Consider the following 26,971-nt stretch of genomic DNA (forward strand, 5'->3'; position numbering starts at 1 on the left):
GTGGACAGCACTAAGGAATGATTATGAAAATTTCAGAATTGTTGCTAGGAGGGTATACTGCGCAATTTCAAGATGTCTCCTCTGTAAGAATGACCTCCATTTTAGCAGTTCCTATGCTTCTCCATATCAATGATATTTTAATTTTATTAGAAAAAGGAATTTAAAAAAAAAAGAAAAAGGAATTTATAGATATCTTTATCTGTTATGTCAGGCGCTCAGAAATAAGCATGTGAGGCCAAGATATTTACTGTCATCTATTGGGCATTGTTGAAGAAACAGTACAATGGAGAAGAAATATTATGATTAATGTTGAATTTTGAGTTACCAAACCAAACATTAAAAAATGTTTCCCATATTTCCCAAAGGAGTTTGCTATTTTGTAGTTTACAAAAATACATATAGTATTGGAACATTAGAGACTGTCAGGATAGAAGCAGTAGAGTCTTATTAAACCAGTAAGCCTGAACATAGAAATGTGTGCAGTGAAATTTGGCACAGTTTTTAAATTTGGATAGTGAAATTAGCTTATAGCTTTCTGGCAGCCAAAGCACAAAGAGAATTGGGCTCAGCTACAAGTTTCAAAACTTGTAACTAGAATGTTGGTTTTAGGAACAAGTTTCAAAATTCATAACTTGTTCATAAAATTAATATACCAGTACACTGAGGAATCATAAGTAGGAAAATGGTGCAATTCTGGCTTCTGGCTTACGTTAGGTGGAGATGCCAACAGAAGGAAAAAACAACACCATTGCCCAGAGATAAACAAGGCAGTATTGAATTCACAAGGTTTCTCTAGAAACCTATAAATAACTGAAATTACTTTCCCTTATAACTGAGTCAGTTTGCTCCAGGGAAAACTGCTCTTCTTGATAGTTTTCAGCAAACCAGCTTGCCAAGGGAGGGAAAAATAAAACAAATTCTTACACATTTCTCTTTCCATAAACTCCCTCCATTAAAAAAAAAAAATGAGTACAACTTCATTTTGGTGACAGCCTACGTGACTAATTTCTCTTAACCATGAATAATTTCAGTTTTACATGTGAGTGTATTAAATATCAGTTTTTCAACACTTCTCAGAAAAGGAAAAAATTGTATGTTTTATTGACAGCTGAGAAAGTTAATTTTGGTTACTTCTTTAATAAAGACAATCCTTAGTGATTTTATATGACATATTCAATAGTGTTCTTATAATAAGCAGAATAACATTTTCTGTGTACAGTTATAATATTCCTCAATCAGCTCAATGACATAACTACAGAATATATTTCCAGAAAGCAGTTTTATGTAGGAACAAGCTACTTGTGCTGTTGTGCGATGATCAGCATGATTTCACAGCAAGATTTGGACTATCTCTATCTATAGCTGTAAAGGTTGAGTTTGAGCTAGATTCACTTGGACAGTTTTTAAAGTGCAGATTCTTTTTTCACACCTTCTAATTACAATTCTACTTCTTAGACTTACTTATTAACCAAGATTTTTAAATAACTAACAACATAAGTCTGATGCCTATGGTGCCAGGACAATAAATTGGAAAACACTGATTAGGGTTAAAAAAAAAAAAAAAGTTGGAGGAAGTGGGATTTTTAATTCTGTAAGAAAATATTTTAAAATGATTTTCCCTCCTAACTGAAGAGTTTATTAAAATATAAATAGTAGCAAATAGATTATACTCTCAGTCTTGGAGTTGATATAATCTGTGCTCAAGTTAAAACATATCTATTTGTTAAAAAGTCAAAACAGGAGATAAACTTGATATCTTTAACATAATTAAAAATAAACCTACTCAAATCCATCAAGAGCAAAGCAACATGACACAAAATTCACTTTGTCAAGGTGACAGGATATAAGTTTGAAAGTTTAAATACAAAAAAACAGTAAATAGAATGGTTAATAAAGAGATTTTATTTCTACTGCAAACAAATGGAAAATGCAATAAAAGCATAATTCTATTTATAATTGAATTTCAACAAAAACATGAAATGCTTAGTGATACATTTAATAAAATACATGTAAAACTTGTCCATTTAAAATTATAAAGCTGGTTTATATAACTTAAGATTTAATAGATGAAGACACATACCATGATCATGGATTAGGAGGATCAATATTGTTTAGACATCAAGGTCTCCCAAATTGACCTTTATAGTTCAATTAATACTAGTCAAAATTTGTCTAGTAGGGGACTATCTTTGTCCAAAGAGATATTTAACCTTTAGTCTCAGCTCCTGTGAAGTAATGTCCAAGCCTTTGTATTTCCTACCTGATAGGAGTATCTTTGTTTAGTTGGAGGCCTATGGCTTCTCTGCATAATCTCTGCTAACAATGTGATTTATAGTGGAGAACGTTGAGCCACATCATATCAGTTTGACCCCTAAAGGGTCTGGAAACCAAGGTCAACTGTGTGCATGAGCAACCATTTCTATGTGATCCAGCCCTAGTAAAAACTCTTGACACTAAGGCTAAGGTAAGCTTCCAAGATTGGCATAGTCTACTTATATTGCCTCATATTATTGCTTGGAAAAATAGTTTCTTCTGTGCAAGAGTTCACTAGGAGAGAACAACCGGAAGCTCTATACCTTGGTATCTCCAGGGCTTTGCCCTATGTGCCTCTTCCCTCTGCTGATTTTCATCTGTATCTTTTTGTTGTAATAGACTACTACTATGAGTAGAACCTGAAAATAATCATGTAGACCATGAGATCTGTCCTTGGCATCAGAAGTGAGACCTTTGGGACTATATCAGCTATAATAGTGTTTCCCCAACATTCACCACTCACCCAGAACCTTTGAGTGTGAACTTATTTGCAAATAGGTCATTATAGATATAATGAAGTTAAGATGAAGTCTTACTGAATTACAGCAGGCCCTAAAATCCTATATGAATGGCAATCTTATAAGAAAAGGAAAAAATTGGCACAGAGACATCAATTCACAGGAAGAATAACACATAAAAATGGAAGTAATGATTGGAATGATGCATCTACAAGCCAGAAAAATCCCAAGGATTGTCAGTGACCATAAGAAGATAGAATGAGGCAAATAATTCTTCTGTAGAGTCTTCAGAAGGGTTAGGACTGTGTTGACTCCTTCATTTTGAGTTTGTAGACTCCAGAACTGTGAAAGAAAAAAAAATATGTTATTTTATTTTATTTTATTATTTTATCATTTATTATTAATTTTTAAAGATTTTATTTATTTATTTATGAGAGATACAGAGAAAGAGGCAGAGACACAGGCAGAGGGAGAAGCAAGCTCCATGCAGGAAGCCCAACGTGGGACTCGATCCCGGGACTCCAGGATCATGCCCTGGGCTGAAGCAGGTGCTAAACCGCTGAACTACCCCAGGATCCCCAATTTCTCTTATTTTAAACTATGCAGTTTGTGCTTACTACAACAGCCCTAGGAAACTAATATAAAGACTCCCAATTTAACAGAATTTCATCAAGAATTTTATAGAAACTATTTTATTCTAAAATATTTATGGAAGCACAAGTGACCCTCCAAAAAAAAGCAATTTTACAAAAGAAGGAAAGAAAGAAAGAAAGAAACTCCAAAAAAAAGCAATTTTACAAAAGAAGGAAAGAAAGAAAGAAAGAAAGAAAGAAAGAAAGAAAGAAAGAAAGAAAGCCAGCTAAAGGGGTCACACTAATTGATTTCAAGACATTCTATAAAGCTACTTTAATCAAGACATGGGATGCCTTGGTAGCACAGTGGTTGAGCATTTGCCTTCAGCTCACGTCTTGATCCCGGGATGTTGGGATCGAGTCCCACATCGGGCTCCCTGGAGCTGGCTTGTCCCTCTGCCTGCATCTCTGCCTCTCTCTCTGTGTCTCTCATAAATAAATAAATAAAATCTGAAAAAAAATGATATTGGCATAAAGATTTATATTCACATCATTGGAAGAGGATATAATCCAGAAAAAAACTTACATGTATATATAATCAGTTGACTTATTTTTATTTTTATTTTGTTCGATTGACTTTTTAAAGTATTATTCCAAGGCAATTAATGAAGAGAAAGGTGATTTTTTAACTAACTGTTCTGGAAAAACAGGAAAGCAATCTGGGGGAAAAAAAAACAACCTTTGCTTGTCTTACATCAATATAAAAATTTACATGACATGTAGATCTAAATGTAAAATGTTAAACTATAAGACTTATGGTGGGGAAAATACATAGGAGAAAACTGTGTCCTTGGAGTAAAAACAAATTTCTTCGGATGCACAAAGCACACACACACACACACACACACACACACACACACAAGGAAAAACTGATCCTGTAAAACTTGAGCACATCTACTATTTGAAAGACTTAAGACAAAAATAAGTCAGAAGTGGAAGAAAACATCCTCAATTTTTATATTTGGCAATGAAGTTTTATCCAGGATAGATAAATAATGCTTACATTTCAGTAATTAGAGCACAACAATTAAACAAATACAAATGGGTCAAATTTAACATGAAATTTCACAAAAGAATATATTTTTTCATATGCATAGCCTATAAGCACATATAAAAGTACTAAGCATCCTTTGTACTCAGAGAAATGCACTGAATTTCAACAACACTGTGATGAGATACACTACGCACCCATTAGCATGTCGGAAATTAAAGAGGGATAAGGTGGCCGGAATGTGGAGTCACCACAGTACATGTACATTACAGGTAAGAATGTAAAGTAATACATCAGCTATGGAAACTATTTTCAAGTTTTTATTATTTTTTTAATAATTTATTTTTTATTCATGAGAGACACACAGAGAGAGACAGAGACACAGGCAGAGAGAGAAGCAGGATCCCTGTGGGGAGCCCAATGTGGGACTCGATCCTGGGACCCTGGGGTCAGACCCTGAGCCAAAGGCAGACCCTCAACCTCTGAGCCACCCGTGTGTCCCATCAAGATTTTTTCTAACTGTACAAATACACTTAACCATACTACCTGTCATTTTAGCCTTAATCTCATACACAAGTCTGCACGTGAATGTCCACAGCAACTTCCTTTAGAATAGTCTCAAAGTGGAAAGAAACCAAATGCCTGCCAGCAGGTGAATGGGTACCAAACATACAATGGAATGCTACCCAGTAATAAAAAGGAATGGCCTATTGCATCCATGCCACAAAAAGGGGGAATTTTCAAAGAACGCTGCTAAAAAAACACATAAAAAACAAAAAAGACCGAAAAATAAAATAATGCTGCTGAGTCAAAGAAGCTAAGATGTGATCCTATGTTTATAAAATGTTATAAAATGTAAATACACCTATAGTGAAGAAAGCACTTACATTCCTCCAACTAATGAAATAAATCATTATCTTTGTGTAGTCTAATTTTTAGTTTTATGTATCATAAGATCATTTTAAACACATCACTAATATACATACTAAATAACTGAGTAAGATGAATATCTCTGCATATATTCATGGGTATCAAATTTGTTCTTTACTCATTTGCAATCTTTCCAAGTTGGGAATTAAAAAAAAAAAAAAAAAAGAAAGAAAGAAAGAAACAACTTTCATCTGTAAAAGCAATTCAATAGAGTCACTAAAATGTTCAATAATTGACTAAAATTACTACTTTAAAGCTACTTTATAGGTTTTCTCAAGATAGACACTAAGAGCGAAGCACTTCTTTTTTTTCTTATAGAATCATAAAACTCTTATCATCACTTTATCAATTTATAATGATTTTCTGACAGTAAAAGGCAGAGAGGGAATAGCACTACCACCCTAATAACAGTATTCAGGGCCACTGAGAAATTTTAATACTTACAAACCAAATTATGGGATTAGAGAGGTCAGAGGGAGCAAATTGTTTTATACTCTATACGTCTCATTTTGAGAATCTCATGAACTAAAAAATCACTTCAAAGCATTTATAAAATGTGAAATTTGTCAGACACTGCAATGGAATTTTATTTTTAATTTATCAAGTCAAGTAATTTTTTTCTCTTTTTTTATGTACCTCTTTAGTAGATTATTATAAAAAATCTAAACTATATATCACCAAAATTTTCTCATTTACTTTATGATTGATTTTCCTTAGACTTTGCTTTCTCTAGACATTAAATTAAGCATGTTTTGAAATAATGAAAAATGAAATGCGTGGGTGGCTCAGTGGTTGAGCATCTGCCTTGGGCTCAGTGCATGTTCCCAGGGTCCTGGGATTGAGTCTCACATCAAGCTCCCTACATGGAGCCTGCTTCTGCCTGTGTCTATGTCTCTCTTTGCATCTCTTATGAATAAATAAATAAAATCTTTAAAAAATACAATAAAATAATGAAAAATATATTTTGCTATTAACATATTCAATACACATGAATACTAAATCCAGTAAATAAAAACATTGAATTAAAGTACTCAGTGTAGTTAAATTATGTGTCAACTCATTAATTGTTTATAAATAATTTATTTAGTAAATTTAGACAATCTAGGGTATGTTTCATTAACTCTTCCAAAAAGGATAATTTCAGTAAGTCTTCAATGTTTATTATATTAGGGTCAGAGTCCTTGGGCAAACATTTGATTTCTTTTATGAAAGTTTTTATTATTTCCTCATTTATATGTATAAACATTGTTTTCTTGCTTGCATATAGCAGAAACATTTCCTAACTTTTTCTCTTACTCTCATTTTGAAATGATATATTGTAAAGTCATTATAAAATGTTATCTGTTTATATATCTGTGTTCCTGATTATATAAACTATAAATGCTTACACAAAATAATATTGAATATAGAGAAAAATTAGAAAATAGAAACCTATCATGATGTCAATAGCCAATTACACTTTGTATATAAGTGCATAGGAATGATAGTCGATGATTTTCTGATAGCAAAAAGGACAAGAGGTTTTTAGTTTTTAGTTTTCTACTTGCTGGTATAACAAATTACCAAAATCATACTGACTTAAACTACAAAAAATTGCTATCTTACAGTTCTGGTGGTGAGAAATCCAAATAATTCCAAATGCTCTCATTGGACAAAAATTAAGGTGTTGGCATGGCTGCATTTCATCTGAAGGCTCTAGAGGACAGTTCATTTCTTGCCTTTCCCGGATACTGGAGGCCACCAATGTTTCTTGGTTTGTGGGCCATTTGCATCTTCAAATCCAGCAATCTCATGTCCCTGACCCTTGCTACCACTAGCACATCTCCTCTCTACCTCTCTTCTCTCTCTCTCTTATGTTTTTAAGGGCTCTTGTTACACTGAGCCCATTCAGATAATCCAGGATGATTGCCCCATATGATGTGTTTTTAACTGAATCATTTCTGCAAAAAAAGTTGTGGATATATGGTAATATATTCATGGGTTCCAGAGGTTAGGATGTGTACATTATTGGAGACCATTGTTCTGCCAACCTATACAAAATAAAAATAGTCATTGGAATTAATATAATGATTAAGGGACTTTAAATGAAGCTTCTTGTCAAATTTTCTTTTTTATTTCATTTAAAAAAATTAATCATAGTTTTTTTCTACTGTTAGTAGTCAAATATCCTGACAGATTTGAGTATTTCTTAGGATAAGCATAAAACCCTTTCTCTCTCCCCAAATGTTCTATAAAAATTTGCCATTCACACCAATATTGTGTCGGTGGTACCTGGAGAATAAAATTAAGGAGTGTTTTTTACATGGTCATTTATGAGAATAAATTTGTAAAAATATCATTAAGGAGAGTAGTGGTGGATATATATGATTAAAATGGAAGGAAGGAAGGAAAGGAGGGAGAAAGATCAAGAACAAGTCATTAGATCAATCATTCCTAAAAATATTTGGTAAGGAACAACATTTCCTTTAGAAGTATTTAGGTTATAAAAATTAAGTATTTGTGTCATGGATTATAGTTTCTCTCTCCCTCTCTCATCCATCTATCTATATCTATCTATCATCTATCTCTTTATCTGACATCTTTCTAACATCAGTCTCTCCTGTAATACTTACATTTATACATATACTAGAGCCATATCTTCCCACTCAGAAGTCATACTATTAAAGATAAACAACTTTTTTTTTTTTTCCCCCAGTAAGTCTCTCAAGTAAGTGCATACACAAACACACAAGTGCATAAAATCCCTTTGGTCTGCAACACAGTAATATAAAGTTGCTCTTTGAGAAAAGATAATGTGAAAATAGAAATATGAACATCTTTTAAGGAAAGAATTCAAATTTAATTAAATAACAACTATAAAGCTAGTCACCTGAACATAAATGTATTTTATTTATACACACACACTGTGCTGTCAGGGAAACAGAATATATGGCTAGGGAAATAAAAGCCTTGCTTAGCTCTCATACTGATATAAAGATCTCTTGTAATAATAATTGGACCATGTTTTCTTCTTCCAAGTAACAAGTGAAAGTTTTTCCTCTTCTTTTTTTCTTTCCATAAGGAGAAAAGAGATAAATACTCTTGCCGTGAAACCGTTTTTAATATAGACAATTTTACCAATTAAAATGATCAACTTTATTGGCCTAGATATCAAAATTCATGGAATATGACTTGGATAACTGAGAAAAAAAAAGAAATAGTAAAGCTGGTGGGAGTTAGTGATAATTATTAATTATCTCAAACATAATGAGCTTCCAAGGATTTTACTATTGGATTTGCCATTAGTTTCCTGCTTTGTTATAAAAGCTATATAACATCACAATATATGGTGTATTGTTACTTTTATTGTTTGCTATTAAGATACTTAGGTTGCTTACATTTAAAGAAAATTAGCATAGCTCTAGAGTTATCAACTATATACGTGAATCCGTGTCTCCCCGCGCCTCTGGTAGATCCCTAGTGGAGATGTAATTGAAAGTGCTCTGCTGAGGGAATTGCCTTCAGGAGAAATCTCTATAAGACTGAAGAATACAGTTACAGCAAATGGGTACAAGATGAGAAAAAATACAGTCTCAGATAAATCAGGCTTAGTCACAGGGGAATCTGGAACATAAATCACACTAACAAGTCGTCTTTAAAGTAATGTGGCTGGCCTTTTGTATTCTGATATTATTCAATGTTGAAAGCAGGATGCCCCTGCCCAAGGAAGGGGTGCTCCTGAGTAAGGAAGTTCTTCTCAGCCCACAGGCAATGGTCCTGATAAAGGAGATAACTGAGTCCTTTAGCAGCCAGCACATGACCACTGAGAAATGGTGCCCAGGGTCTCTGTCAACAGGCATTTACTATGGCTCACCTCTTGTCCTGCTAAGAGTCACTTTTTTCTAAATTCATTGCATTCAGGCACAGCTACTCTGGGATTCTGGATCATTACATGGGAACAAAGAGAGGATTAATAAAATGCATATAGCCCTCACTGCTGCAGTTGATCCTGGGGCCTTAAAGGAGAACCAACATTTCCCTTCTCTATCACCCATTTAAATTACCCTGACTCCTCACTAGTATTTCTGTTGGTCAAAGTGCAACCAACTTGGTTGGTGGAGATCCACGGAGGTCTGAGACCCTAGCAAGTGTGACTTTACCAAGTGTGGTTGTTCTACCTCCAGACCGAAACTATGTCTTGGATCACCTGAGTGACAAATGTACCTTTCCATGTACATACTACGTAACAGCGAAGCAGTCTCACCTTCCCATGATGATTAAGATCAATTGCACCTGCTGTTTGGTAATTCCCTTCTACGCCTCCTAAATTACTGGCATGAAGGTTCCAAAGGAAACAGATGGCAACTGTATGTTTAGAGAGATTCTTGGTCTCCTCTTAGAACATACAATGCAAATTCCTAAAGTGATGGTGAGCAGTGTTCTTGCTACCTCAACTCCTGGACCCTGGATCCACACATTCTACCTGTGAGGGATGATGTCCAGTAATGGCCATTAGCTTCAGAATTATACAGAATCATGGAGCACAGCTTCCTGTTCCATGTGGACATAATTAAGTGTGCGTGTGATGGGATTCATTCACCAGCGTTCTTAAAGTCTTTGTTAGTGCCAATCATCTCTGCTATTTCTCCAGGATGCCACCGCCACCTCCTTTTTAACCCACCAAAGTGGCCAAGGGCAGAGGTACTGTATTGTGCATGTTTCAAGGATTGCTATTTGGCTTTCTTAATGGCAGAACCAATGTAAGGGACCTAACTGCTAAACATGCCCATTCTGATTTTGTTCTAGGTCAGGAACAATAACCACTGTCACTTGCTGGTTCCAGTGAACCTATTCTGAGAAGGACCTGAACCAGGGCTCCATTGGCTATGTGCCCCTTCACTAAGTGGGGGTCATGGGGTGCTTTGGGTCCAAGGACTTGAGCATAAACTCAGACCATGTAAACTGTAGTCCCGACAAGGTGTAAGTATTGCTCTTTCCCAAAGTATGTTTATTTTAATAAAGGGCTATGATATTTGGAGAGGAAAACTGGGAAAACATGCCTACACCAGCCATGGTATTGCAATGTCTTTCCTCATGGAGATCTAGCATCTTCCTTGGTAGATGAGTTCTATATCTGAGAACTATTATCTGGGAACTGCCTAAATATCTGAATTTCAAAAAGATATTTCAACATATTTCTGTGGCTCAGCATGCTTTGCAGTTATTCTGATCTTGCTGTACAATAATTATGCTCATTTTGATTCTGTTAAATGAGGTCATTTGGATTTTGCTATGCTAGGACTCCATCATTCTCATGGCTACCAAAGATCCAGTTCTGTAAGAGCATCTCCTACTGTAAACTTAATTCTATAAGAACTTTTTCTTAATTTAAACTTAATTCTTTTGTTGTGAGATGGTAATGATATCAACCAGTCACATATCTTGAAGTACCACATATGTTAATGAAGATTTCTAAATTTATATGTTTGGCAAGGACACTTTCTTCTTTCATGAAGTAGAAGTCTGCAATTCCAACTATCTACTCAATATTTCTCCTTGGATAGCCAGTAAACATTTCAAAAGGAAGCTATCACATACTGAAATCATGATGTTCTCTACCCTTCAAAAGTGATCCACCCGTTCTTGACCATCTCATTTAACGATAATTTCATCATTTTGATTTCTAAAACCAAAAACTTTAGAGTTATCTTTAATACTTCTCTTTTATCTCCGTAATATTATCTATTAAGATCTCTATGGAGAATACCAAAATATAATGGGAATCCAATAACTTACCTTCTCATCTTCCCTACTGCCATCATTATCCTTCATCTGGATTATTTAATACCCTCTCAGTTGGTCTTCCTTCCATATACAGTACCCTTCACTTCTCTCAAGCTTACCCTCAAATAACAGTTAGGGTGATCCTTACTTTCATTTTTTTAAGATTAAAAATTAATTTATCTATTTTAGAGAGAGAGAGAGAGAACACGTGCATGAGTTGGGAGAGGGGCAGAGGAAGAGAGTCTTCAAGCAGACCCCCTGCTGAGTGGGAAGCCTGATGGGGGCTTCATCCCACCACCCATGAGATCATAATCTGAGCCGAAACCGAGTCAGATGCTCAACTGACTGAGCTACCTAGGTGCCCGTGATCCTTAAAATAAAATCATCTATGTCACCCATCTGCTCAAACTAGTCATTATGTTATAATTAAAATAGCCACAGTTTACTATTTTTGTGTAGCAGTCCTGGTTACATCTGCTTTATCATTCTCCTTTATTTTTTTAAACAAAATTTATTAATAGTTGTGCTTAAATAAGCCAGAAGGGATTTGGTGCATCTCTACTCTGCATTTTTACCTTCTGCCTTTTTCTTGTCTAGTGTTTGAAAATGTTTGTTCATAGAACAGAATTCCCAGTTTTACACCTGATTAAATTTCAGACATTTAAGAATATCATGCCTGTCACTTACCAAACTTTTCTAGACACAGCGTAAGAAACAACTTTCCTACAAGAACAGCATTTAGTTAATTTGCTGATAAAATACACTGAGACAGGAGTGTTTATGAAAAGCTAACTTTACATTTTCATGAACTGGTGTGGAAGAAACGTTCCCTAGAACTTCAAAGGACACTTAGCATGTATGAATACATAAGGGTACCTGTAATCAGGTCGAGTAGAAAATTTTAGTTTATAAATATGTGGAAAAAGTGCACAGAATAAGTGATGGGGTGCCTGGGCGACTCAGTTAAGTGTCCAAATATTGATTTCACCCCAGGTCATGATCTCAGGGTCATGAGATTGAGCCCTGCATTTGGCTCACTCTGGGTGTGGAGCCTGCTTAAGATTCTCTCTCTCCCTCTCCCTTTGGCCCTCCACCCCCTAAAAAATATTAGTAGCTCTGCTGTAGAGAAAATTGGGAATGGCAAAGGATCATGCTAGAGTGGTTTTATTATTTCTTTTTATTAAGTAAGTATAAGTAAGTAAGTATAATACTTACTTTTTAAAAGTAAGTATTATTACTTTTTATTAAGTAAAATAAAACACACGTGCACACACACAAAATCCATTATCTCAGATTTTAATTAAATGATTCAACATCACAAAAGTGTTAAGTGAGTGTTGTTATGAAGGATGGAGGGAGATGAGGAATTTAAGGATTTTATGCTCATTTGGAAAATAAACCAAAGTTCAGTTTGTCCTAAGAATTGCTCACACATTTCATTATGCCAACATTGACCTTGCAATAGTTATTCTGCTGTCAAATTTTATTTTTCTTATATAATTTAAAAAAAATTTTTAAATCACAACCTACTTGGGGCGTCTGGGTGTCCCAGTTAGTTAAATGTCTGCCTTTGGCTCAGGTCATGATCTTGGGTCCTGGGATCCAAGTAGACTCAGCAGGGAGCCTACTTTTCCCTCTCCTTCTGCTCCTCCCTCTGCTCATGCTCTAAAATAAACAAGGGGGGCAGCCCCGGTGGCGCAGTGGTTTAGCGCCGCCTGCAGCCTGGGGTGTGATCCTGGAGACCCAGGATCGAGTCCCACGTTGGGCTTCCTGCATGGAGCCCGTTTCTCCCTCTGCCTGTGTCCCTGCCTCTCTCACTCTCTCTGAATAAATAAATCTTTTAAAAAATAAGAATAAAATAAAATAAACAAGGAAAATCTGTAAGTAAAAAATAAACAAATAAATAAATCACAACATACTTACATCTACTTTAAGTCAGCCAATAAATGAATTCTTATTTTTCACTTCCGACACACCAAAATTTCTTTTAGGTGCACAGGAAAAAGGGGAAAACCATACAAAGTCCATGGCCCCCAAAAGTTTAATCTACATTTAGTATTCTGTATGGATCTAGAGGTAGTATACTGAACCTTAAAAAAATATTACTTGCCAAGTAATCTCAACAAGTACTAACACAGCAGCTGTCTGATACAAGTCCATGGACTGGACAAGGCCTACAAAAGAACCAGTGAGCTTAAAGGTAGGTTGATCAAAATTTCCCAAACTGAAATACAAAGAGAAAAAAAAATAATCTTTTAAAAGATAATACAAAACCCAAGAACTGTGGGATGCTTTTCAAAAGGTCTAACATATATGTAGTAGATGACCAGAAGGAGAAGAAAGAGAAACTAGAAAAAATATATTTGAAATTTTGATGGCTGAGAAACTTGTAAAATTAATGACATGCATTAAGTCACGATCCAGAAACTTTAGGAAACACCAAGCTGGATGAATACTAAAAAAAAAAAAAAAAAGAAAAGAAAAAAAAAGAGAGAGAGAGAGAGAGTCTAAGGCACACTCCCTGCTGAGCATGGATCTCACCCTGATTTGGGGCTCCATCTCAGGACCCTGAGATCATGACCTCACCAAAGCCAACAGTCAGATGCTTAATCGACTGAGCCACCCAGGTGCCCCAAGATAATTGCTTATTACCTTTGATGTGTGTGAAATCATCTGTCTAGATATTGGAGCAATTTTTTTTGTTTGTTTATGGGATCCATCCTGCTTCTTCAGGTTGTCACAACATAAGTAAGGTTGTGAAAAAAAATAAAAACAAAACAAAACAAAACAAAAAACCTCATAAGCTCAGTCTATTCATGAGAAAAAAGATCATCATGCAAATCCTGATTGAGGGACACTGTGCAAAATATCTGATCTATGCTCCTCAAACCTGTTAGGTGACAAAAAAACAATGAAAATCTGAGAAAGGTCACAGCCAGGAGGAACTTGGCTGACAGGATGACTGAGCATAACATGGTGTCTTGGAGCAGAAAAAGACAACAGGTAACAACTAAAGACATTTGAATAAAATGGGGACTTTGATTAATAATAATGTGTCAATATCGATCAGTTGGCTGTATCCGTAATAGTTAATAGTAACACGTATACCATATTGATGTAGAATGACAATTCAAGACATTGGGTGTGATACACGGAAACTCCCGCACCGTTTTTCTCATCATTCTGTAAATCTAAAATTGTTTTACAGTGAGAAGTTCATTTAAGCATAAAGTAAATGAGACTGTCCAGAAAAGAATGTGGAGCATTCCATCGGGTGTCATTCTTCGTAGGTTCCTTTGCGTCACACAGGTGATGACTATGACTATGTGATGACTATGAGCCCACCTTGTAACGGTCCAGGTAAACACCATTTTCAGAAGAGTGTGTGGGTGGGCCGCGGTGGGGAGTTAGTTGAAGAGGCAGGGCAGAGGCCTTGAGAAACACCAAGAGATGAAGAAGAAGGATGGCTGGGGAATAGAAGAGGCACTGCAAGGTGGGGATCACGGCCCCCTTCTGGTTCTCAAGACTCTGAAATGTGAGACGGAAATTCTCAGTTATTTAAGAAACATTCTTATTCCTGGCAACTCTCATAACAAATAGCAAATGGCTTGGTAGAGTAAGATGCTTAATTTGTATCCGTAACATTTACATTTTATTTTTCTTACAGACTCTTTCATGTAAATTGGTCTTCACGTAAATCGGTACAAATAAAAAATGGTGTGATTCTTAATATGCAACTAATTGCTGCTCCATTTAGAGCCAATGTGTAAAAGTTTGAAGGCAAATTCAATTTGTTAACTTAAAAACAGTTGGAAAAGTACTAACATCCAAGTAGAACAATTGGCAGGGTGTTGGGGGGGGCGAATGCATGATCTGTTGGTTCAAAAATTAACAAATTCAAATCTCGAATAAACATGCATTGATCTTAGTACAAATTTCTGTTTAAAATTCCAGCTTGTGCTGCAAAAATGATGTATCTGTTTCTAAGTCTTCCTATTAAAAGAATTCCAAGCCTGATATTATGCAGATTTGAAACTGTTTTGGAAAATAGATGCTCTCATAAATGGCAAGAGGCATAAATAATACAAATTTTTTTGGAGGGCGTATTTTTCACATGTACCCAAATCCTTCAAATCATGCATGCCTTTCGGTTCTGAAATCCAAATTATAAGAATTTAAATTAAGAAAATTGTTAGAAAAGTGAGATTGGGTCTATGTTTAAAAATTAAAAAAAAAAACCACCCTCAGATCTATATATCCATTGGCTGTATTAATGATAGGGTGTACAGCCGTTCAGGTGAGGCATTATCATATGAATTCCAATAAAAAGATGGTATTTGTGAGTAGAGAAAAATCTGAACATCATGATGATGATGCCAGCTGGCAGCTGCTGAGCACTGACGTGTCAAACGGTGGTTTTGCACGTAGGTAACACGTATGGGATCACACAATTCTCTCCACCTGCCCCCACCCCCAAGTGAGCAAGTATTTTATAAAGAAGAAAACTGAGGCATGGGAAAATCAAATAACTTATCCAAGGACACAAAGCCAGGACTCGTGGCTGAGGACCTATCTCAAGCCATTTGACTTTGGATGCCAAGGTCTGAATCAGGATCCTAATAACCCCCTAGATGGACCAAGGATGCCCAAGATGACTCCATTTGTGTTTTAGAGAGAATCAGCAAATGCAACATGTGTCGCGAGGCCCAGGGAGCCATCTGTCATCAGAGCAGAAATGGCCATGGTGCATTGGCACATCCATAAAAAGAGATTTTCTAACTCTCCAGTCCGAGGAGAAACTTCTTTTACTCATTGATAATGAAGGCTCCTGAAGCCGACCGATGAGATCTATTTTATAAAGACAGAACAGGCAAGTTTTTGGTTCCAGTATATCATACATCACAGGATGAGCTTTGATTTTTGCAATATTTATTTTGTCTCTGGCTAAAAAAGAAAATTTCATCTTGTCCACGGGTTGTCTAGGAGCAGCATTTGATTGTTAGCTGAGCATCTGCCAGACACTTTCCTTCAACAAAGGAGGAGAAAAATGGACTTTTGAAGTGACTGTGTTATAGTGCAGTTAGCTGGGCTCTTAGAGAATTCTTTCGGGCTGCGTTTAAAGAAGTGTTTGGTTGGATAATAAGGACTTTCCCCTCTCTTGGCCACAAAAGCGCTTGGTAACTAGACTGATGCGTTTATAGGGGTCGATACTGAACCTTTTTCTTTTTTTCTTTTCTTTTCTTTTTTTTTTTTTTTTTTTTACTTTGTGAAAGTGTTTGGGCTTTTGTTTTTCCTCAAGCTTGCAAATTTTCACAGTTACATAAATTTTAACATGTTTTGCACTGCACGGTCAAAATGTAACTGAACGGAATACTGTGTAGGAAATTCCATTTCTAAGTGAAGCAGGACTTCAGTTGTCTTTCGCTATGTTAAAAAGATAAATAAAAAATAAATAAATAATTAAAAAAAAAACATCTCTCATAGGAATCGGTGGATTGAAACAATACTTTTTGCTACATTTGAAGATTTTCTGGGTCAGGATCGCACCTGGGTGATCGCTGAGCTCTGTGTGGGGTAAACTAGAATTCTAAGCAGTGTTTCACTGACAGCGTGTCTGGTCATGGGAAGTCCAAGGTCATGGAGAGACATCGCACGGAAGCCCAGGGCCTTTGCAGGGCCCCACTCACCCGGGGCCCAGAGCTCCCATGCACCTGTCCTTCAGGTAGTCAGGCATTTCACAGGACCTCCGAGGGGTGCACACCTCCAAGACAGAAACTGCCAGATTTATTTATACTTTCAAGAGAGAGTGTGCGCATGGTGGTGGAGGGGAGTGGCGGCAAAGGGAGAGAGAGCGCCCAGACTCCCTGCTGAATGCAGAGCCCCTGGCAGGGCCTGATCTCATCTACCCTGAGATCAGGACCTGAACCAAAATCAAGAGTTGGATGCTTACCAAACTGTGCCACCTAGGCACCCCAATAATTTGTTTTTGAAAAATTATTATTGTTATTGTGAGAGTTGTTCTGGTTGATTTTAAAATGGTGCTGTTATTGTCCAGGGGTTAAAGACGTATAATAAAATTCATCAATGTGTACATTGAGGCGTAGAGTTTTGTAATTTTCACTAAAAAAATTACTTAAGATTACTCATTTTAAAAATGTCCCTATATTCTTACAGGCATGTAATCTGATTTTTGAGATTCTGTTTGTCCTGGGATTTACTTTGATGCAAGCAAGTGGTAGATTTAGAGTTTTTGTTTTTGTTTTTGTTTTTTTTTGTCGATGAAATTGCTCTCAGGCTCACAATTATAGATGCAAACACCTATGCTTGTGTGCTCAGAATTTACTGTTTCACATCAATACAAAATACAGAACCATAAGTACTGCAGTAAATCTAATTAGTATGCTAAAAACTCGCATGCCATGATTAAGCCTTTCTTGACTAATGTTCTGTAATTGTAATTTATCAATTTATTTCAATTGTTTATCTTCTAAAATCATATTACTTTATAATTATCTTTTATTTTTATTTTTTATTTTATTTTTATTTTTTTAAGATTTTACTTATTTATTTGTGAGAGACAGAGAGAGAGAGGCAGAGACATAAGCAGAGGGAGAAGCAGGCTCCATGCAGGGAGCCCGATGTGGGACTCGATCCGGGGACTCCAGGATCATGCCCTGGGCCAAAGGTAGCTGCTCAACCTCTGAGCCACCCAGGAGTCCCTATCTTTTATTTTTAAATTCTACTTTCCAATGCTTTACGTATATTGAGAGTGGCAGTTTTGGGGCACGTGGGTGGCTCAGTTGCTTATGTGTCTGTCTTGGGCTCAGGTTGTGATCCCAGGGTCTGGGGATCTAGCCCAGATCCGGCCTGGGCTCCCTGCTCAGCCAGGCGTGTGCCTGTCCCTCTCCTCCCCACACCTGCTCTCCCCTCTCTGTTATCTCTGTCTCTCATCTCTCTCTCAAATAAATAAATAAAATCTTAAAAAATAATTAATCAAAAAAATAAGGGGCGCTTTGTCAGTACCAAAACACTTTGTTTATTGGTCTTTTTGATTTCTGATCTTAACTTGTATTAGAAAACAAGCGAGTAAGCAAGCGAGCTGCCTCTCAGGGCTAATGCTGAAGGCCAAATGTCTGTAAAGTGGTTAGTGGGATCCAATTTGCTTGAAATTATTACCAGCTTTATATTCATATAATATTTTCACTCAGCTTGGGCCCTGTCGAAAATCAATATTGCAATGAATTCTATTCTTCGCTACGGTTACTCATCGAAATCCTTCTCATTCTGGCCAAGCTGAGTTCAGGTGGTTCAAGACACCCGAAAAGATCTGATTAAATGAAACAACAAATGATGGATGTAAAATGGAGATTGCTATTTCAGATGGCGGGGATTCACGGGATTGATACAAACATCAGTAGACCACAAACGTGTTTATTTCAAAAGTTGAACATTTAATTCTAGAAGCGTTTCAGAAATTACTTTTTTTCCTCCAGAGCTTGGACTAATACTCACATTTTAAAAAGTTAAAATGTGAGTATTAACTTAACACTGTTTTTACTCAGGGGGTCCAGTTATTTACCTGTGGATCAATGCCAATGCCATCCCAAATAAATAATGTCGACTGTCTGATTCATTCCCCATGATACTTGAAGTGCAATGCCGCATTTGGGTTGGAAGCTCATAAATCTTTGAGGTTGGGTGTAGAGATTCCTAAGTACACTCTGATAGCATTAAAGATGAGATTTGAGGCTCTCCGACTACAGCACTATAGTTTCTCTGTAGATGATACTATTGCAAATGACAGCCTACAAGTAACCTAATCAATAATTTAAGTGTTCTACCCTGGACCAAAATATCCACAAGGAAGGAATTCCTAAAATAATACATTTGATGTTTGGATAAAAGAGATTTGGTGTTTCAGAGTTGTGGTTCATCCCCATTGAAGTGCTGTATTTGCAAACTCTCCCACATTCATTAATGATTTAAAAACATCTACTGTCTTTCAGCAATATGTTTTTCCATTATTTATTTCCGCCAAGGTGGGGATAATTAATTTCACTTTTTTTTTTTCATTCCAGGTTGTGATTGAACAAATATATTTTATGGCATGTAACCGCATATCATTGTTTTGGCATATTATAAATTTCTCTCACCTGACAGGAGTCTTGAAATTGTGACCCTACAGTTCATTGTTAACTATTTTCCTTCAATATATTTGTAACTTATCAACTAGCATTTGACCAACCTCATCTACTTTTTAATTTAGTTTCAAGTGAATTATTAACCTAGAATTACGAATCATGAAGTTCTAAGGGAAGAATAAATAAAATTTTAAATAAAAGCATATGTGTTAATTTCCATTAGAAAAGAAAGAAAAAACACTGTTTTATAATAATTTTGAGCTTACCCTTCTGATGGAGTATTAGCAACTTTGAGGTGATCAGTGTCACCTTTTATTTAAATTAAAAATATTACTATGGTTTCCTTAAGACCATTTTATAAAATCATGGCAAAAAGAAAGCCAATTGCATGAGATCATCAGAAATTTAACTGCACTTAATTTTTGCAATTCATGTAAGTTTTTCGGCTTAACTCCTTTGTTTTTTCTGTTTTTGTTTTTATTTTCTTCTAAGACTAAAAGTAGTGGTGTGCCATATTAGTCAAGGAAAACTTAGAACAAGTTAACCCTTTTGTAACAGTAGGAGCATCATTTAATCAATTGTGACATAGGCAAGAATGATTCACATTGTGGAAAAGATTAAACTTAATAATGCTTTTGCCCATTTGCAAAGATATGAGTGTGTTTATGCTTTAGAAAAATACAATCCTAATTTGTTTAGAAAGTTTTTGTTGATTTATGGTTCAATGCAATGGAGCAAGTGTTACCGATAAACACATAAGTATGTTTGGAAATGAATCAGAAGGGTGGAGAACAAGTGCGTTTTTGAAGTCGCTTTTTAATATAGTGGCTAACATTTTTCATTTTCAAATATTTTTAGTAAAATGTAACCTTCATGTAGGGAGAAGCACTTGGCGTAAATATACTAGGCAGCTAATTTTGATAAATTGAACACCCCTATGTAATGAACACTGACACTGAAATGCACAATACCTGTGCTTCAGTGTCACAATCAGCTTAATTAACCATGGGTAACAATTATCCTGACTTTCAATCTGCAGGATTCGTTGTGTTTGCTCTTGGGTGTGGTTTGCACGAATTTAGGAAGAAAATCTGTTTTCTTTTGCACAATATCTGCTGTGAGGTTCCTCCACATTGATGAATGCTATGTGCATCATTTATCATCTCACTGCTATAGCATAACCAGCGTACTGAGTATGGTGAGCTTGCACATATATTCTCTAGCTACCTGGCTGCTGAAAAAAAAAATGCACTGGAGACTATTTTCATTTCTTCTTGCTTTTTAAGAATCATACTTTCTTCTGGACAAACTTCTTTTGTGGGAAGATTTAAAAAAAAACATTAAATTTCTTGAATAGGTATCAGATTATTTAAATTATTTATTTCTCCTATTTATTTAGCTTTTGTCTATCCATTTCATCTAACATGTGAAATTTATTGCCATAAGGTGTTCATGTTATTTCTTTACTATCTTTTTAATGTTGGAAGAATCTATTAGGGATATCGCCTCTCTCATTCTTATTTTTTTTTCTTTAATTTATGGTTTTTCAACTCTTTTTTTTTTTCTTTTTCTTAGTCTGTCTAGAAAGTTATCTTTTTTTTTGCTGTTGTTGTTGTTGTTAAAATCTTCACAAAGAACCAGCTTATGGTTTTTCTATTGATTTTCTATTTTGTAGTTGTGTGATTTTTTTTTTCCCCAGAGACCTTTGTTCTTTCCTTTCTTCTTTTTACTTTGGGTTTCATTTGCTTTTCTGTTTTGGTTTATTATGGTGGAAACTAAGAAGCATTTCTTCTTTTCTACTATGAGCATTCAGTGCTGATAATATCTAAGCAGAACTATAGTTGAATATAGTTGAATTTGTATATGCTGGTTTTCATTTTCATTAAGCTCAAAATACGTTTTAGTTTCTCTTTTAATGTATTACTCGGTTTATGGGAGAGTTGGAATCTCATCATTTTTTCCCCAAATATCAGGGATTTCCCAGATATGTTTCTGGTACTTATTTCTAATGTAATTGTATGTGGTCAGGTAAAAACTATGTTGTTTGAATCTTCTAGCATTTTTTGAGGCTTACGATTTGACCCATATATAGTTGATCTTATAAATGCTCCATGTATATCTGGAAACAATGTGTATAATGCTCTTCTTTTTTGGAGTATTCTATAAAAGTCAATTAACTAAAGTCGATTCATAATGATGTTTAATTCTTTCATATATTTACATGTTTTCTATTTTATTGTTCTATAAAATATTGAGAAAGAGTGTTGAAATATTACACTATAATTGTGGATCTATTTCTCCTCGACATTCCGTCAATTTTGTTCATATGTTTTATTTTTATTTATATATTTATTTTTGATGTTGCATGGAGTTTTGGGGTTAGCTTTTCCTTTCTTTTTAAGAATTATTTTAATTCTTGTGTAGTTAACATACAGTGTTATATTATTTTTAAGTGTTAAAATACAGTGATTCAACAGTTCCATATAGTACTCAGTATTCATCATGATAAATCTACTCTTAATCTCCATCACCTATCTCACCCATCCATCACCCATGTCCCCTCTGGTAGCCATCTGTTTGTTTTCTACAGTTAAGTCTCTATTGGTTTGTCTCTTTTTTGTTATTGTTCTTGTTGCTGTTCATGTATTTTAAAGTTTTAATTATAAGGTGCATAAAGATTGCTATGTATTTTTGAGAAGTCAATCCCTTTTTTTCTTATAAATGACCATTTTTATCCCTGGTTATATTCTTTGTTATAAATCTGGTTTCTTTTCTGACATTAGCAGTTTTATTTTGATTATTATAAACATTTTGTACCTTTTATTTTTACATACTGTCTGTCTTTATATTTAATGTGGGCTTTTTGTAGGTAGCATATAGTTGGGTTTTGCTTTTATCCAATGTGAAAATCTATATTATTTGTGATGTTTAGGCCTTTTATATTTAAGGTGATTATTGATCTATTTAAAGTTATGTTTAAAATTTTAGGAAATAATATAAGGTAATGCAGAATTTGTTAAGAACGTTTAGAACTAAAAATTAAGAAGGAAACAGTTAAATGTTGTTGAAAGATTTGAAAAGCCATTTCAAATTATTTCAAATGATGAACCAAAAGAAAGCCTGAAAAGAAAACACAGAATTTAAGACAAAATAATGATGATAAAACACCAAAAGGAGCAAAGCATAATTTCTGACACGAACAGAAGATTAAACAGTTGATATAACCCCTTAGAACATTTGTATCCATAAGAACAGAGTCCTGAAATATAAAGTAATATAATACATGGAAAATTATCAAAATCTATATTTTAAATATTAATATATTCTAGTAACATAAAAACATATAATATTGAGTAATGCTATTAACAAGCTTGATTATATAGACCTAGGTATGATTTTGACATAAAAATAAATGAAATATTTGTTAAAAAGCATTCATTGGATGGTCATGCATATTGAAAAGCCTGTAGGCCATAAATTCCCAATAAATTTTGATAAAATATTTGAGAGTAATTTATAATTTGGATGTCCCATCTTCTGTAATACTTCAGTGCTGTTTGTTAAAAATAATGTCATTCGCCTTCATAACTGCAGTGTAACCATCTTCATAACTACACTATAACCATCATATTAGGAAATTAACTTTGACATATTACTATCATCTATTCCACCAACCACATTCAAATGTCTCCAATTGCACCAATAATGTTCTCCATATAAAAAATCCAATCAAGGATAATGAATTCCATTTATTTGTCATGTTTCCTCTGTGTTGCTCCTGTTTGAAAAAAAATCCCTAAGACTGTTTAATTTTTGTAACATGGCTTTATAAGTTATTGGCAAGTTTTGTTTTACCTGTTATTTGTCATAATATATTTCAAGTATGCTTTTTTTCAAGAATATCACTTCATCCTTTCAAGTGGTATACAACTTTGATTTGTTACATTAGTGCAGAACTAATTTTGATCACTTGATTTGGTTAAGTCAGACAAGTTTTTCCACTGTAAGGTAACTGCCTCTTTGTAACTAATAAGTGTTTGGGGGAGAGCTATTTTGAGATTATACAGTTTGCACTTTCAATGGAATTTCCACCCATGGTCTATACATCCATTGGTATTCTATGACAAAATTAATCATTTTTTACATTGAAATTGGAATTGGAGTCTATACATCCATTGGTATTCTATGACAAAATTAATCATTTTTTCATAATTGCTATATAGTGATTTTCTAATTCCAACTTTTTTACATTTATATATCCTCTCTTACTAAAAGAAAGAACATGTTTTTCCTTGACATATATACATAAATATATATATTTATTTGTCACTACAACTACTTATAACCGTCTTTCCATCTTTCTTAAGAAACTTTGATTCCTTTATGGAAGAATGGAATTAGTATCCAAATTCTCAGTTTTTGTCATGCTCCCAGTTCTCATTTTTTCAAAAGACATCACTAGGACACGCACACACGCATGTGCACACACACAGATTTACATTATGTGTTTTTCCTATATCTATCTATCTATCTATCTATCTATCTATCTATCTATCTATCATTTGGCTATCTATTGAAAACCATGAGTTTACACTTGTATCTCCAATTCCAATTTCAATTCTATCTTCCTCCCTTCTCACTTTTGGGTTCCCCTACTGTGGAGTACTATAGTGACACTCATTGTTCCCCCAAAGTAATATGTTTCACAAATAACTACTCCATTTATTTCCAAAAGCTTGAGCTTTTTATCCTCCTAAAGTGGGTTAGTCATCTAAATAAAATTCACTTAATTTGAAATTTCTTTGCAGTGATTCTAGCTCACTTTTGGTATCTAACATCATTCAACTTAATATTTTAGTCAAGACTTACTTTTTGATCCTCCAGTTCCATATGTATTTGCTACTTAAATAGTAAAAAATCTTACTCTATATTATTCTTTAAAAAAAGATGAGGGATGCCCAGGTGGCTCAGTTGGTTAAGCATTTGTCTTCAGCTCAGGTCATGATCTCAGGGTCCTGGGATCCAGTCCTTCACTGGGCTCCATGCTCAACAAGGAGTCTGCTTCTCCCTCTTCCTCTGCCTCTCCTCTCTGCTCTTTCTCTCTCTCTCTCTCTCTCTCTCAAATAAGTAAATAAAATCTTTAACAAGAAAATGGAGGTAAAATATCAGAAAAATTTCAATACAATTGTTCCATGGTTTAATATATTTCAAAGGATGGTGATCTGAACCTGTAAATATTCTTAACCACATTAATAGAATAACATCATATTATTAATAATTGTTTTTACCTTTATTATTCTTACTGTATGATATCATTTTAGACTACTCCATGATTTGGATTCAAATTGGGTCTGTGTTACAATTTAAAACATCTCACACTAAATTGATAAGGGAAGCAGAGCTAATAGTTCTTTTTTACCTGAATAAAAGATGTAGAATACTAACCATGCAACACACTAAATAATATGCCATTTATATGCGTAATGTGTGCAGAAAAGCCCACAGTTGATTATGTTAATATTGCCCTAAATCAATAAATGTGGAGGAAAATAGAAAAAAAAAACTATTTCCAATTCTAAATAGAAGTAACAAAATACCATAAAACAACTTTTATTCATTTTATCACTTTTTAAATAATTTATTATTTTCCCAAGCTTTTAAAAAATACTTATCACTCCCTTAATATATGTTACTCTATTTTTCAAACTCTCATTGAAGGAATTATGTTTTTTTTGTCATATTATTTTTAAAAGATTTAATTAATTTGTTCATGAGAGACACAGAGAGAAAGGCAGAGATATCAGGAGAGAGAGAAGCAGGCTCCCCAGGGGGAGCCTAGTGCGGGCCTTGATCCTAAGACCCCGGGATCATAATCTGAACCAAAGGCAGACATTAAACCACTGGCTGAGCCACCCAGTTTCCCCGTTTTTTTGTCATACTCTTTAAAAAAATTAACCTGTGAAAAAACATCTTTAGAAGAGACATCTGAGGCAAATCACAGTAAGACATACATGCTTTCATTTTTTAAAAAAATTAAAAAAAAAAAAAACCTCTGGTGCCTTATTCTGGCATTATCTATCTATCTATCTACCTATTTATTTACGCGTCCTCATTATCTATATTAGCTTCACCGATGTCATTTTGTACTACTGAGATTTCAACAACTTACTCCTTCAGAATTTCACAAAATAAAATGTGCAATTTATTTTAGATGAAATAAAATTAAGATTATCAAATATTAGAAGCTGTGTGGATGAAATGCCAATTCAGGAGTTTTGCATAGAAATTTCCTAGTTCACGTAGTCCTTTCTTGCAGGTAATCTTTTTAAAAAAATAAATATATTTACTTATCTCGAGGAGGGTGGCTTGAGTGGGGGAAGGGGCAGAAAGAGAGGGAGGGAGAGAATACTCAAGTAGACTCTTCGCTGAGAGCTGGATGTGGGGCTCTATCTCAAGACCCTGAGATCATGACATGAGCTGAAATCAAGAGTTGGCTGCCCAACCCAATGAGCCACCCAGGTGCCTCATGCAGATAATCTGAGTGAGTCTTCCCTCTACAAAGTGACGGAGGTACCTAGGTTCCTTCTATTCTATTGTTCTGCTGTTCACTGGGCCCACAGCATCCAACTAATGGTAGGTGAAAGTGATAGTGCAGTTGTCCTGCTTCAGCAAACTGATCTGAAAATGACATGCATTTCTCTCCATTCTAAAATAAAGAGAATGAGTCATGTGGTTGTACCTAGATTCAAGGAATTCTAAGAAATGTAGGCCTTAGTGAGTGGCCACTCATCAACAACTACATGCTATGGACGGGAAATCACAAATCTTAGTTGAATAACCATCTTTATCTGAAACATTCAGATTATCAACTCTAATAGCTAAAAACTGTGCCTCAAAACATTATTTTCTGCAATATTAAAGAACTAGGATACGGTAGTATTGTGATTGAAAATTTAAACTCTCTTCGCTCCACATCATACCCCCAAATGCTTGTGTTTAAGCTCCTCACCCTCTATGACTAGGTCACATAACTATTATTAACATGTGCAAAGGAAAATATGGGCAATATTTATAAATTGCTGCTTATAAAAATTTTAAATGTTCACTTTTTTTCACAGGCTGAATTCTCTAAGGAACGAAATCTGTAGCAAATGGATTTTAATTTTATACTTAGGAGTACAGAGACAAGGGGCCTACATCACCTCACTCAAGGATGGAAACTAGTTGCCATCAGAACTGGAGGATTGGAGCTCTCAGTTCCAGTCTCCTGACCTAGCAGGAAAGAGGGGCTCTGGATTGAATCCATCACCAACGGCCAATGTTTTGATCAGTCATGCCTATGTAATGAAGTCTCATAAAAACCCAAAAGGACAGAAGGTGGAGAGTATCTGGGTTGTTGAACAAATGGATATGAGCATGGAAACGTGTAACCCTTTCCTGTACCCTGTCCTAAGCGTTTCTTCCCCCTGGCTGTTACTGAGTTACATCTTTTTATAATGAACTGGTGATTTAGTAAGTAAATGTTCCTGTGAGTTTTGTGAGCCACTCTGACAAATTAATCCAACCAAGGAGAGGTCAATGGAACTTCTGATCTATAGGCAGTTGGTCAGAAGCACAAGTAACAACCTGGGCTTGGAAGTGATAATCTGAAGTGTGTGTGTGTGTGTGTGTGTGTGTGTGTGTGTGTGGCTGGGGGCACTCTTGTGGGACTCAGACCTTGACATGTGGAATCTGATGCTATAT

General features: G+C 35.0%; 2 long non-coding RNA genes across 2 annotated transcripts in view; one reads left to right on the forward strand and one right to left on the reverse strand.

Moving 5' to 3' along the window:
• Window positions 1-1,994: 1,994 nt before the first annotated feature.
• The window catches only part of LOC140632727 (uncharacterized), a 49,265-nt gene continuing 24,288 nt past the window's right edge, over window positions 1,995-26,971 (reverse strand). The window contains exons 3-4 of the long non-coding RNA XR_012030420.1: window positions 14,433-14,615; window positions 1,995-3,113 (exon numbers count right to left, since the gene is read on the reverse strand). This is a non-coding gene — a long non-coding RNA (uncharacterized lncRNA). The remainder of the gene's footprint in view (window positions 3,114-14,432; window positions 14,616-26,971) is intronic.
• On the forward strand, window positions 14,441-26,749 carry LOC140632726 (uncharacterized). Its single transcript, XR_012030419.1, has 2 exons — window positions 14,441-14,580; window positions 26,347-26,749. It is a non-coding gene; the product is annotated as an uncharacterized lncRNA (long non-coding RNA).

The sequence above is a fragment of the Canis lupus genome, chromosome 4, assembly GCF_048164855.1.
Source record: "Canis lupus baileyi chromosome 4, mCanLup2.hap1, whole genome shotgun sequence".
Lineage (NCBI taxonomy): Eukaryota > Metazoa > Chordata > Mammalia > Carnivora > Canidae > Canis > Canis lupus.